Source organism: Nuphar pumila, chromosome 6 (assembly GCF_984573655.1).
Source record: "Nuphar pumila chromosome 6, dmNupPumi1.hap1.1, whole genome shotgun sequence".
In the NCBI taxonomy this organism is placed as follows: Eukaryota; Viridiplantae; Streptophyta; class Magnoliopsida; order Nymphaeales; family Nymphaeaceae; genus Nuphar; species Nuphar pumila.
Genome location: NC_143254.1, coordinates 15,677,052 through 15,684,278, shown reverse-complemented (window position 1 = coordinate 15,684,278; position 7,227 = coordinate 15,677,052). Strand labels below are relative to the sequence as shown.

The window sequence follows — 7,227 nt, the reverse complement described above, 5'->3', positions numbered from 1 at the left end:
AGTTAAAAAATAAGAAACTTACCTTCATATGATAGCTCTAGAGGTACGAAGACGTATCAATGATTTGTTGGATGAGGGTCTTCGAGAGACCATGGTGGGGACGAATCTATGGGCATCAGACTTAGATATAGTGATGGAATATTGGGAGCACACAGCCGCCATTGTTTGATGCAAGAATCCAGTTGCTACGAAGCATTATCTGATATTATGGAAGGAAATTTGCCCACAATTTGTTTTCGTTGTTGATGCTTGACTTCTTTCTTTCCTCACTTTTCTTGGAAACTTAGGTACAATGCATGTTCTATTTTGCTTTGGATAACACTCATGGATGTTTGAATAAATGAAGAATGATGTTTTTCCTTAAATTTTATTGTGAATGAATCAATGAATGCTTTTAAACCGGCTTTCATGCATGTATGCATAAAAATTTTGCTTTTAGTGTTTCAATGAGGTCCAGAGAATAGAAAAAAGAAAACATGCTGACGACAATCAAGTATCTTGAGTGGAAAGCACATGTAAACAAATGAAGCATTTGTTCAGGCTAACTAACACATATAATATCAAGCAGCCAATGCAAAGGCAGTAAATTAATAGGAGTAACAAAATTGTGCTGCCCTCATTGATTTGATCATCATTTATAGTTGAGATTTAAGTGGTCAGAGTCCATACTTTAAATCATGATGTCAAGGAATCACACATTGATCAATCAAAAAAAGATTCAACAACTACAAGAAAGATTGATTCTTTGAGATATTTATCACTTCAAATCTCTCTCTCTCTCTCTCTCTCTCTCTCTCTCTCTATATATATATATATATATATATATATATATATATATATATATATATATATATAGTAGAAGGCAGCTGTCTATTTCGTTTCGTACCTACTGCAAGCGAACATGAGCTTTCTAGGTTGTTTTTCACAAATCTGACCGTTCCTATGCGTTTGACATGATCAATTTGCTAGAAAACATCACTTGGACCGTGTTTTTTCGATAAAAAAATGAAAAATTTTAAGTCTTAGAAATTTATGACATATGTAACAATTTCACACCATCGATTTTCATACCTCATAAAACTTACCCATGCATCAGAATCAAACGATGCAAGAGTCGATTTTCTACAAGGCGTATGTACAACAAGATTCAATAAAAAGATGGGAAAAATCCTATAAAAGCCCTATAGGCTGTGACAGGCATGAATCATAGTGTAGGTAGTTACGCTCTACTATATATAATATCCACCGTCCACAACAAAAAAAAGTACTTGTTTCAAGATCTAACTATTCACCCATGGCCATAATCAAGCCACCATTAACTTGAAAATTCTTAAGAAGAACAACCTAGTGAAGATGCAATTTCTTCACCATAGAGAGACATGAATTCTGAAACCAACAAAGGCCAACTCAAGTTATGAAAGGAGGGGAAATTAGAGGCCTTCAAAGCGCGAGAGGATGAAAGGAACAAGGGGAGGAGAAGGAAGGAGGAGAAGAGAAGAGGAGAAAGAGAGAGAGAGAGGTACCATGCAGGGAGGAGGAAGCAAGCACTCTGGCAGCAACCGACAGTGGTCTAGAGAGAGTGCAGACAGATTGTGGAGAGAGGGAAAGAGACATAGAGAGAAGAAGAGAGAAATAAAAAAGGATTCATCAGGCCCTTTTAAAATACTAGGCTATAACGACGATAAAAATGTCACCGTTATACAGAAAGGCTATAACAACGACCATTTTTATCTCATCGTTTATATCAATAGCGACGATAGTATATGCCCGTTAAGTATTACCGTAATTTTTTTTAATGGCAATAATTAACTACCATATATCTCATCATTATATATCAATAGTTGCAATATTATATGGCTGTTAAATATCACTACAAGAAAAACCTCGATTAGCGACGAAAATTTACGACGAAAAAAATTCATTGCAAATTTGCGACGAACTAGTGAGAGAAAACTATCCATCGCTAATCTTTGAAATATTTGTGACATTAGCGACAGAAAACTTTCTGTCGCAAAATCCGTCGCTAAGTAGCGACGGATTTGCGACAAAAAATATCTGGCATAAGAACTGTCGCAATTTAGCGATGAATAAGCGACAAAAATATTCCGTCGCAAAATTTGTCACTAATTAGCGACAGATTTTGCGATGGAAAGTCCCTCACTAATTCCGTCGCTAATTTTTTATTAAATTAGGGTGCTAAATTCTCCCTCCCTCTCTCTTGTTACAGAGTTGCTTAGGGCACTTCGCCTCCCTCCTCCCCTAGGTTGACTCCGTCGTCGTCTGCGTTATCTTCAGCGACGGCGACGACCCCTCTGCCGGCGGCAGCACCAAGCTGGGAGGCGTCCTCGCCCACCTTGCCTGTAGATTTAACATGATCAGGTATGCGAGAAAAGAAACTAGGAGAAGAAGGATTTGGGGAAGTGATTAACGACCTGCGCTGGTTCCCTCTCCATCTATCGACTTGCTTATCAACAAGTGCTCCATCGAGATCGATGAGTTGGTGAAGCGAAAAGCAAAAAGCAAAAAGCAACCATGTCACCGACGCCAAGGACACGATCGAGCAAAGGTGCAGAATCGAAGCCACTAGCAGTGAAGGCGAAGTCGACCACCGCGTCTGCAATGGAGCTGCCGTCTTCATTTGCCTCGTCAACGATCTCAAGAGGCGACAATGAAGTAGATGAAGCCTTCTCCTTTGGGGTTTCAAGATCAATCGAAGAAACCCCCTTCGATTGGGGGAGTAGCCGGAACAGGTGGCGCTCGGGTATTAAAGGCAAAGGAGAAACCCCCTTCTATTGGGGTTTCCAAAGGAGAGATTTGCAGAGGGTTTCAACCCTCTGCTCTCTCTCTGTCCCTTCGATCTGCCTCAGCACCGTCACCATAGACCTCGCTGGAATGGATCCTGCAGAAGACCTATCGTCGCTCCTCCGTCTGCCGTACTCAAATCGCCCCTTTTCATCTTTGAAATCATGCTCTCATTCTTGTACATGTCACACACAATTAGTATAGTGGGATGTCCTCTTGGCTATCAATAGGATCTGTGGAACATGAATGTTTGAAATGGTAGATAAAAGGATTTTTTGGCCCAAATCAAACTGAGGTGCATATGTTAGTGAGTATGAAATGTGCAAGTTTGGTGACATACTGAACTAAGCTTGAAACTAAAATAGGCTTTTTCATCTTTTCCAAGCACATGCAACAACTCCAGTTGCCTGGGCCCTAGCAACCAGAATGTATTTACGAAAACACAGTTATGTTTCTTTCTTTCCTCGCAATGTGAAAAGAAAAGGAACATGATTTTAAGTGGTCCATTTTCTTCTTCCAAAAAGGTGGCAGTTGCCCTTTCCTTGTTCCTGTTTTCATTTTTTTTGTGTATGTACTATGATCTGAAAAAAAATCTAAATTTGGTTTCATGGAATTGTGTAAATGTGGTTTTGTCATGGTGGTTGTTTATAGTGCTCGTTGTATTTGGTCTATAGTAGCATGCACCTGCTGGAGGAGGATGGAAAGAAATCCTAAGCAGATTTTATTTTGACAGTGGGAGTTCCAAGTTGTCAGTGGCCCTGCTGCACCCTCCCTCTCTGATGGGTAGTCAGACCCTATTACTGTGCTGCTGGAGCTGACAAAGCTTTTGGTCGTGACATTGTCGACTCACATTACAAAGCATGCCTTTATGCTGGAGTCAACATTAGTGACATCAATGGTGAAGTTATGTCTGGACATGTCAATCTCTATCTCTACATGATTTATCTAGTTTGCTCTAAAGTTTGTTCCATCACAACTCTTAAATCTCAAATAGTTGCTTACTCTGTTCTTGCTTCCCTAGTCCTGTTTTTCATTTTCAAATTTGTGCTTTTGTATTAACAGTGGGAGTTCCAAGTTGATCCTGTTGTTGGTATTTCTGCTGGAGATGAGCTATGGGTTGCTCGCTACATTCTTGAGGTATCCAGAATTGCTTTTGTGATTAAGTTATGGGTTTTCCATTTTTTTTTATTTCTGATGTTCATATTTTCTTCTGCAATGTGCTTATGCACACTCTTTTTCTTTGATAAAATAGAGGATCACGGAAATTGTTGGAGTTGTTCTGTCTTTTGACTTGAAACCTATTCCGGTAATTCAAATCCCTTGTCTGTTTGCATTGATCGTTTTGTTTCTTTTTGGTTTGCTATCAAACATACATAGGGTAATCACAAAATGAAATTGTAAAATAGTCTCATATTGGTGCATAAATATTTGCATTACTTGTTTCTTTTAAGCATTCTACTGATTGTGTCGATTAATCACAACTTTTGATTTTAGATCTTTCATTTTTGTATTTTCTCTACATTAACTGAAATGTAAAGTTTTTTTGTTTTTTGATTTTGGGGATTTTGTTGATGTGAAAGAGATAGCATTGTTGTATAAACATTTGCTATTTTAGTTTTCATTCATTAGTAGTTATGTTAAATTCTCTCTTTGGTGAAAAATAGGGTGACTGAAACGGTGCTGGTGCTCATACCAACTACAGTTGAGTTTTTTCTCACTCATCATATAAAAGCTACAACTCCATTTTATGCCTAGTCATGAATTCCATCTTATCAATGTTGTGTTTGGTGTCCAAATATTCATAATTGCCAACTATCCAATTCTTGTATTTGGCAGCCTTTCTCCATATTGTGCAATACTCTCTTTATATTTTTACTTGCTTTCACAAGAAAATAAAGTGTTCTCTTTTTTCTCAATATCATTAAAAATGATATGATTATCTGTTTCCTTAATACAAAGTCAATGAGAAGTGATGGTGGAATCGATGTCATCAAGGAGGCTATTAGGAAACTAGGCTTGAGACACAAGGAGCACATAAATTCTGCCTATGGTGAGGGTAATGAAAAGCGACTGACATGGCGCCATGAGACAGTAGATATCAACACTTTCTCATGGGTAAGCAACTGAGCTTGTGTGTGTGTGCAATTAAAAAAAGTTGGTTGCTGATTCATTATCGACTAGAAGCTTTTATTCTTATCTTTGTTTTGTGCCTGTTGATTCATCCACTAATTGAACATTTTCCTCCCTTTTTGTTTATTTTCCCTTTAATTGTGGGGTGTTGCAAATTGTGGTGCCTCCATCCATGTTGGCCGTGACACTGAAAAAGCAGGAAAAGGTGAGGTCTTTTGAAGCACACACACAGACACTTTCTGGTGTTAGTTAATATGTCAATAAATATGCTTTGGTTAGAGAGGTGCCTTTGGTTGAAAGCTTATGTTTGCTCTGATTTCAACTCCTGCCACCTTGTGTTAGGTATCTTAGAAAGTTAGGTTTATCATGCTTGAAAAGGCTAGGAATTTTCGATAGATATTTGCGCAAGTTGTATATGTCAAGCTAAGGGGAAGACTGCCACCATGTGTTGTTCATGGTAGGGCCACTGCTTTGGTAACCTCTTGTGGCCCACAGGCCCACCATCTCACCAAGCATGTGCATTCTCTGTTACAACTTGATGCATTACAGGCCAATTAAGACACTGCTAATGGATGACATGATGATGAATCCAAGAGAATAACAAAGTTTTTCTTAGAAAATTGTGCTTTATTTAATTATTTATGTAGGTCTATTGATCTCAAGTTCTTACAGTCTTAACTAGTGTTGGTAACCTCTTGTGGCCCACAGGCCCACCATCTCACCAAGCATGCATGGTTGTGCAATTTGTTTTCTAACATGCATGGTTGGCCAAGGTATTATTTTTCATTTTTTTTCTTTTTCTTTTTCTTTTGTCTTTATTTTTCTTGAGTCTGTATGGGTTGGTTTCAGAATTAAGAAATGTTAACATGCATACAGACATAATTGTTTTCCCTTTCTTTCAAGATGTAGTTCTGCTCCAAAAGGAGCATGGGGGGTCACTTCTTCTCTTAATCTTGTAGTGACTTAGTTTCCATCTTATACACAACTCATCCTTTTGGTAGTCTTGTGTTTAAGTGTTGAGATTCTCCAATAGCTACATTTATTAGTTTGAGTCTGTGCCCAAAATTATAAGCCTTCAAGAAGATGGCGAATGTGATGATCTTTTCTAAAACAAAAACAAAAAAGTTGAAAATTTGTATCATTCCCATGAATTTGAATCTCCTGCCAGCACGTGTTCTCTTCTGTATGTGTCTTTAATAATTTGAAACAGTTATCCAAGTTGTACACTTGGCCAATTTGCTGATTTTTTGCATTGGTGCCAGATCACTTCAAGGGAAGAGATTGAGTGGAGACATCCCATCTGTGATTGGCTTGATGCAAGCTCTTGCTGTTCTGTGAGCACCTCTGTCATAAACTTGTGAAATTTTTACTTGCTTGATAAGATAGCATGCAACTCATATAGAGGATAGCCTTCATAGTTTTCAATTAAAGGCATGAAAGATTAAGTTTTCAGTCATTAAATGTTTACTATTTTGAGTACAAGAAAGTACAACCTCAGATATCAAATATCATTTTTTTAGTGAAACTTTGTTGTGTTGAAAGGTTTCTTTCTTTTCTTTTCTTTTTGTGCCTTGACTATATGATGGATGACAACCTTGAAATAATTTGCTATCTTTTTTTTGTTTCAGAGACTTGAGCTGCAACCTTTCGACTGGCCCTATACCCCCACTATTGGAAAATTTGACTTACATAGAGAAACTGTAAGTTGATGTTTCTAATCTGAGTCAGACTTTGCGTCCTATTTTAGATTTAGATTGATTGTTATTGTCTAGAGGGTAATCAAGGCTACATTCTTTTTCTTTTCATTTTTGCTTTATAATTTTGTATATTTTTGTTGCCAACAGAGAGGTATTATGTTGAGTGTACCTTAAGAAATTTCATGAAATTGAGAATGAGCTTCTTGGACATTTTATTTGCCTTTTTTTCATGACAATTCCCATTTTGAAGTGGAGCAACAGGTGAATGGCGTATTCTTGAATTTCTTTGGATTCAATGGGATTGCTGGTGTTTGGAGAAGAAAGGCCTTGGAAGAGTCCGGTGGATGGCTCTAGAGGACCACCGTAGGGGACTCGTGATGACTTGTGGAGCCTGATTAAGAGTTTTTTTTCTTAAAGGAGGGGGTTCCCCCGACGCGGGTCCCGATTTGAGACCCGGTTTCTTGGGCTTATGTTTGAGACCCAGTTTCTTATGAATCATACCCAATTTTTTATTGGCAGTATAGTTAAAATTGCGTAAAAAAACCCTAATTTTTGGTCAAATGAGGACTTTGACCCTCATTTGATTAAAAAATTCAAG

General features: G+C 37.9%; 1 pseudogene; it reads left to right on the top strand.

Moving 5' to 3' along the window:
* The first annotated feature begins 2,532 nt into the window (after positions 1–2,532).
* On the top strand, positions 2,533–6,983 carry LOC149834091 (uncharacterized; annotated as a pseudogene).
* The last annotated feature ends 244 nt before the right edge of the window (positions 6,984–7,227 follow it).